Consider the following 7,380-nt stretch of genomic DNA (forward strand, 5'->3'; position numbering starts at 1 on the left):
GTATTCTCAGGAAATCGTTAAGCCAGGTAGCAACTACTTTTGAAGACTAACGCGCTGACGTTAGTAACATATTTTTGGATCACCATATTATATTTGATATTCAAACATGTAACACTTACAATCATGTAAACTTTTCAAATATATATGTTATGGTGGTGTGTACTTTCTTTACTATTCAGTTGTTATGATACTGAATATGACGTCCTCCGCCCCCAAACGTTTCCGCCGTTCTGGTTTGGGGGGTGTGACAATCAATAAATTATCTTTCATTGAATATTTGTGGTACCCGAACTTTCTTAAAAAGAAGTTGGGTTAAGGCGTTATGGTTGCAGTTTGGAGTGTCTTTTTTGGGTTTGCAAGAAACGAGAATGACTCAAGTTGATTTGTTCAAGATTCGTAGTATGTGGGGCAATTATAGTTTTGATTTTGCTACTAGTTGTGCACGAGGACGATCAGGTGGTATTCTCTCAGTTTGGGATCCAAATATGTTTGTTAAAAGTAGTGTTACTTGTACTAGTAATGTGGTTATTGTGAGAGGCTTGTGGATCCCTTTTAATCTCAATTGTTTTATGGTTAATATTTATGCTCCTCAAGATTTAGTGGGAAAGCAACATTTATGGGGGCACCTCTCGGTTTTTATGAGGAGGAATGGAGGTAATTATGTATTCTTTGGGGATTTTAATGTCGTTAGAAAGGCGGCGGAAAGATTTGGCTCTGATTTTTGTCCTAGCTCAGCTATGTCTTTTAATGATTTCATTGAGGAGAATGGTCTTATTGAAAAGGTCAGATCAACCTGGGCTGTGGAGGGTGATGAGAATTCTGCGTTTTTCCATGCCTTATTGAAAAAAAGACGACGTCAATTGATGATTAGAGGTGTGTCTATTGATGGGGAGTGGATTTTGGAGCCTTCTAGGGTGAAAAAGGCATTTTATGACTTCTATGCAGCAAAATTTCATCCGTTCTGAGGCGCTAGTTTGGATCGGAGAAGCCATAGATTCAAGTCCCTTTATCCGAGAGTTGCTTCTTCTCTTGAAGTCGTGTTCACGGATGATGAGATTAAAAATGTTGTTTGGGATTGTGGAGTGGATCGTGCCCCTAGTCCAGATGGTTTCACTTTTTGGTTTCTTAGACACTTTTGGGAGATCCTTGCTGGTGATGTTATTGCTTTTGTTCAAGAATTTTTTGATAAACCGAAGTTCCCGGTGGGGTGTAACTCTTCGTTTGTTACATTGATTCCAAAAGTTGCTAATCCGATTCATATTAACGATTATTGCCCTATTAGCCTTATCGGTTTGCAATTTAAGATTATTGTTAAATTGTTGACTAATAGGTTAGCTCCGGTGTTACATGATGTTATAGGGATGAAACAGTCTGCTTTCCTTAAATCTAGGCAAATTTTAGATGGTCCGCTGGTGGTGAACGAGTTGGTTAGGTGGTTTAAGAAGAAGAAGAAAAAACTTATGATTTTTAAGGTTGATTTTGAAAAGGCTTATGATTCGGTGAGCTGGGAGTATCTGGATAGGATTCTTTTGTTTCTCGGGTTTGGTGAGAAATGGAGAGGTTGGATTCGGGGTATGTTTTCAAATGCTAGATCTTCTGTGTTGATTAATGGAAATCCTACGGATGAGTTTCAACTTTTCAGAGGTCTAAGACAAGGGGATCCTCTTTCTCCTTTTTTGTTTATTATAGCTATGGAAGGTCTTCATATTGCGGTAGAGGATGCGGTTGCAGAAGGGGTGTTCCGGGGTGCCCCTTTGGGATCTAATGATGTTCTTATTTCTCATTTGTTTTTATGCAAATGATGCTATTTTCTTATGGGAATGGGATGCTTCTAATATCCAGAATTTGATTCGTATTTTGAGATGCTTCTATTTGGTGTCGGGCCTTAATCTTAATCTCACTAAATCAAAGTTTTTTGGTGTGGGAGTCAATTCGTTGGAGGTAGCTACCTTAGTTTCTTTTACTGGGTGTTCGGCTGGTGTTTTTCCTTTTGTCTATATTGGTATTCCGGTTGGAGAGTCTATGGTGCGTATTAAAGGATGGCAAGTTATTATTGATCGATTTAAGAAGTGGTTAGCTTCTTGGAAGGTGAAGTTGTTGTCCATTGGAGGCTGGTTGACTCTTATTAAATCTGTTTTGGGGAGTTTGGGTATTTTTTTCCTCTTTATTTTTCTTCTTCCTGTCACTGTGTGCCGTCATCTTCATGCCTTAAGGGCTCGGTTTTTTGGGGTATTGAACAAGGACAAAATCGAATTCATTGGGTTAATTGGAATTTGATTTTAAATTCCTATGCGCAGGGAGGTATGGGGGTTGGTAGTTTGGATGCTTTTAACTTAGCTCTTCTTTATAAATGGAAGTGGCGATTTCTTAATGATTCGGGTGCTCTTTGGGTTAGAATTATTAAATTTTGTTATTGTAACATCCCCCTCTGGCACGTATCATAATATTGTCCGCTTTGGGCCTCTCGGTACGAGGACTTCCTAGGGGGTCACCCATCCCGGTACTACTCCCGCCCGAGCACACTTAACAGCAGAGTTCTTATGGGATCTGCTTCCCTCACGACTTTAAAACACGTTGTGACAAGAAAGGTATCCACATCCCTTATAAGAAAATGTTTCGTTCTCCTTCCAAGCCGATGTGTGATTAGGTGCAACCCACCTTCACCCCCCATTATAGGGTTCGACGTCCTCGTCGAACACATCGACCCGTGCCCCAGCTCTGATACCATTTGTAACATCCCCCTCTGACACGTATCACAATATTGTCTGTCCGCTTTGTGCCTCTCGGCACGAGGACTTCCCAGGGGGTCACCCATCCCGATACTACTCTCGCCCTAGCACGCTTAACTGCAGAGTTCTTATAGGATCTGCTTCCCTTACGACTTTAAAACGCGTTGTGACAAGGAAGGTATCCATATCCCTTATAAGGAGACGTCGCACCAGTACACTGGAATGCTAGAACGGAAATTAGAAATATGTGAATGAGGTTAGATCTCAATATCTCTATTTTTTCATAATTTCAACGGAACCTACTTCTATATGTATAATAGGTTAAAACTCGTGGAAACCACTATTAATAAAACAAAACACTATTAATAACTTAAAGTAGTAATGAAAAATCAAAGATTTATAATTTTTTTATTAAATTACAAAGATATAAATTTTGTTTATTAGTTAAATTAATATATACATTATTTTGAATATTCAATATACATTTTGTATTTTGTATGTGTAGACATTTAATAAATTATGATTTTATATAATTCAATATAAATATGAATAGATTAAAAGGCTTTAACGAAAAAGGACATACACCGGTTATGACGAAGAAAATTGATGGGAAGGTTGGCCTCTTTTTCTTGAATTTGTGCAGAGGATCTATGAGAAAATGGGACATGTAAACTGCATAACGCAAATGTTAGAATATTTATAGGAATTGTTATTACGAGATTATTATTAAGAGATTGGTGGAAATAATGATGTATGTATTCAAAATATAAATAATTTTAAAATATTTTTAATGGTTACCGAAATAAACCATCTATAACTGAAGACGAATTTATTATTATACTAGGTTATAACCCGTGTACTACACGGGGTGATAAATTTAAATATAGTCTTAATCATAAATAATAATAATTTAGTTAATAACATTGTACTTCAAATTCTGTAAGTAGTTTGTTCTTTTACTCAATAAATATACGTACATTGTAATTTCTGTCAAAAATATAAGTATGTTGATATTCCGGTTAATAAATATAAGTATGTTGCTATATAAATGGTACACATAACAGGGAAATTTATGACACTAAGATGTTAAACTCAAATAGACTATTGAAAATATCTATAACAAAAATAAGATTAAAAAAATTAGTAACCGAAACGAAAAAACCATGTCAACCAAAATTGTTTGACCAGCAATTCGTATAAGCATTTTAACAAACAACTCTTATTCATAAATTTCATAATCCATAATAAATAATCATGCATGGGTTTTACGTCATCCGAACAATAGTTGTAGACTTGTAGTTACCTACATCAAAAGAGGGCAAAATTAGTAATTGGCAATGTATTTCCCAAATAAGATCTTCAAAATTATAAAACACATTGCTAGCCCATTAATTAGTCAACTGAACTTGCAATTCATGAAGTTAGATCTGTGAACAATAATGCATCAATATCATACTAATATTATAGACCGTACCCACATGTTCAAACAGAAAAACCAAAAACCCAAACTTAAATAACCAAAAATTTGAACCGAAATCGAATACTTTTTAAAATCACACACAAAAAAAAAATAATAAAAAAAAAACAATAAAAAATTGCGGTTTGCGCTCGGTTTTTTCTCAAAACTGACTCATGCTCACCCCTACTAATTCATATATAGTTGTTGAAATTAAAAGGTGTCAAAAAGAAACAACCCATTAAATAGTCCACAGCATAACTAATGTCATTACCATAAAAAAAAGGGTAACGAATAAAATAGTAGAACAAAAATGGCATCACCACTCATAAAATTAACAAAATCATCCATAAAAAAACAACAAAAAAAACAGTTCATACCGGATAAAAATGTAAAAGTAATAGCAGTAAAAGTAACATTTTTCCTCATCTGCATAATTTTATTCAGAACCAAAAACAAAGCCCTCATAAAAATCATCATCTCTCAAAACACACAACTCAATTCTAAACAAAACCAATCACTCTAAATGTGATGGAGATGCAGCACGTTGAGGCGAAGGTGAAGGTGAACCACCTCCTGGGGTTTTAGTACCTTCATTTTTAGATGACTTTGACGGGGAAGATCCTGAAGAATGAAGTGTTGACGAATTCACCCCTCCATATGGGAACAAAGATGATGCATTAGCATTAGCATTAGCATTAGGTAGACTCATGTTGTAGTTGTATGAGTACCCCATCAAAGGGTGATCATATTTATAAGTTGGCCCAAACTTGCAGATTCCATAAAGACTATAATATGAACACACTGCTTGCCCCTGCATTTGCATTCAAGTAAAATAAGATAAAGCTAATGAAAAATCGACCAGTTTATCCAATATCATGTAAATAGGTCGACCCGTTTTATACTTACATGTCTTAGTGGAAGGCCAAGTGGGCCCAAAGAGCTAGCAGCAAGTTGAGCAATCTTTTCCTTTGGGTGATGATATTTGCAGTCTGATCCGTATCTGCAGTTTCCAGTGCGCATAAAATAACGACATTCTGGTTCCCCGGGCCGTTCGGGCAGATTAGTAGAACCAGAGGAATAGGGCTGTTCAATGCTGTGGTTGTAATATGACAATTGAATGTTAGATCCATCCATTGATGGCTGTGGATGATGAAAATTGCATGCCACTCCAAATTTACAAGATCCAGTTAGAATGTAATGTGCACAAGCTTTTTCTTCCTAATTAAGTGTTTATAAGTTAGTTTAAACTATCATTTTAAAGAAAAATAGAAATTGAAAATCAAGATTAGTAAATAGCAACCTATCTCATAGGTAACCCAACCATGTTTAACACCACTGGTCCAGCACCTCTCCTATCACGAGGATGATTGTATTTGCAGGTTGATCCATATTTGCAAGTACCCGTCTTTAGAAAATACTGAAAAAAAAGATGTGAAATTACTTAATTGTCCCTAACTATCATCGTCAACATGATGGAGAAGAGACTTATCACACAGTCTGGTTCTTCAACTCTTTCTGGAAGCTCGCCTCCAAGTTGAAGTTGATTGGCCTGATTAAGAATCGAATTTCAGACATGAAGAGCAACAATCGTTTTATTCCGATTGAGAAAAAATAAAAGGGTTTTTTTTTATTACCTGACCAATGTGGGTTGGATGATTAAACCTACAAATGTTTCCATAGCCACACAAGCCGGTTCTTAAACAAAATATACAATCGGGTTCGCCAGGACGATCTGGATAGGGCATCGAACCCGCCATGGCAGTTCCATCTTCTTTCCCATCTGTTTGAATTCTCAATCGCCTTACAACTTCTATGATTTGAAAAAATTTAATAAAAAATCAGACACACTTTGTAACAATTAAACCCCAGGATTCAAACAGTTCGTGATCGGAAAAAGATGGGTGTGGGAGATAAAGTAATCAAAATTATCGTACGGAAATGGGAATTGGGAGATAGGGCAAAACAAACAGAGAAAAATTAGGGGGAAATGGAAATAGAACAGATAAAATTAAATTGTAACAGACTAACGTCAGATATATATACAAAAACTGATGAACATAGCATTCAAAGCATGATCGCGTTCTTCAAAACTAATGGGTTGCTTTTGAAAGTGTAAATTACTCAGAATCATGGCTCGTCCCTATATTTTCATTTACATCTTCCTATTGTTTGGATTTGTATCAATTTTTGTCTGATATAGCCCTTATTGAAGAAGCAAGGAGATCAACAACGCCGATTTCTTGGATAAATATTAAGCGTTGATAAACAATTCAAACGTAAATGAGCGGATTTGAATGAAATTGGTTCAGATCTTTGCTAATAAACAATTCAAACGTCAAAAATTCTCGATGATTAAATATTAATTGTTGTGTTTACCGGAATGGAGTTGATTTCTTGGATACCATTTATATATGTGTTTAAATATATAAAAAGTATTTTCAATAGAGTTTAATTTTGGATATTAAAACTAATTTGCTTAATCTTAGGAGGTGATTAATTGACAATCGCAGCAATCCATGGGCGGAAAAATTAGTCAAACATTTTTTGTGGTAGTGACACGTGGCATAGTGATGGCTTAAAAGAGTGTCATGTGGTATGTACGAGAGGTTTTTATTAAGTATGGTGATGATATATATATATATATATATATATATATATATATATATATATATATATATATATATATATATATATATAAGTTATAATGTGAATGTAAAATTATTATATGGACGTGTGGACAGTGCTATTCTATAAGAATTAATAAGAGAATAAGTTTTAATAATGTGAATATGTTCAACCTAACATAATTATTGTCATTTTCATGCATTTTCAGTAATTCTTATTTATTTTTGTTCTCACGCATCGTTTTTCACTTATTTTCATTTTTACAAAATACGACTCAATAAACATTCTGACAACATTCTGAAAAAATGAGAATAATAAAAGAAATCTATAATAACCTTATAGACGATTTAATTAATGAGAATGCGTGATAATGATAATAGTTATGTAAGATTGAACGTATTCACATTATCAAACCACATATTTTCTTTGTCATTCTCACAGAATAACATTGTTCACATGTCCGCATAATAGATATCAATCCACATTTGAACCTAGCTCTCTCTCTCTCTCTCTCTCTCTCTCTCTATATATATATATATATATATATATATATATATATATATATAT

The 7,380-nt window shown here is 34.7% G+C and overlaps 1 pseudogene across 1 annotated transcript; it reads right to left on the bottom strand.

Annotated features, from left to right (window-relative positions):
• Positions 1-4,488: 4,488 nt before the first annotated feature.
• LOC145107688 (zinc finger CCCH domain-containing protein 26-like) lies at positions 4,489-6,551 on the bottom strand (annotated as a pseudogene). Its single transcript, XR_013707928.1, has 6 exons — positions 6,310-6,551; positions 5,823-5,998; positions 5,681-5,737; positions 5,489-5,605; positions 5,095-5,406; positions 4,489-4,999 (listed from the first exon to the last, which is right to left on the bottom strand). The product of XR_013707928.1 is annotated as a zinc finger CCCH domain-containing protein 26-like (transcript).
• Between the last annotated feature and the right edge of the window lie 829 nt (positions 6,552-7,380).

Source organism: Lactuca virosa, chromosome 4 (assembly GCF_052849685.1).
Source record: "Lactuca virosa cultivar CGN04683 chromosome 4, Lactuca_virosa_CGN04683_v6, whole genome shotgun sequence".
NCBI lineage: Eukaryota > Viridiplantae > Streptophyta > Magnoliopsida > Asterales > Asteraceae > Lactuca > Lactuca virosa.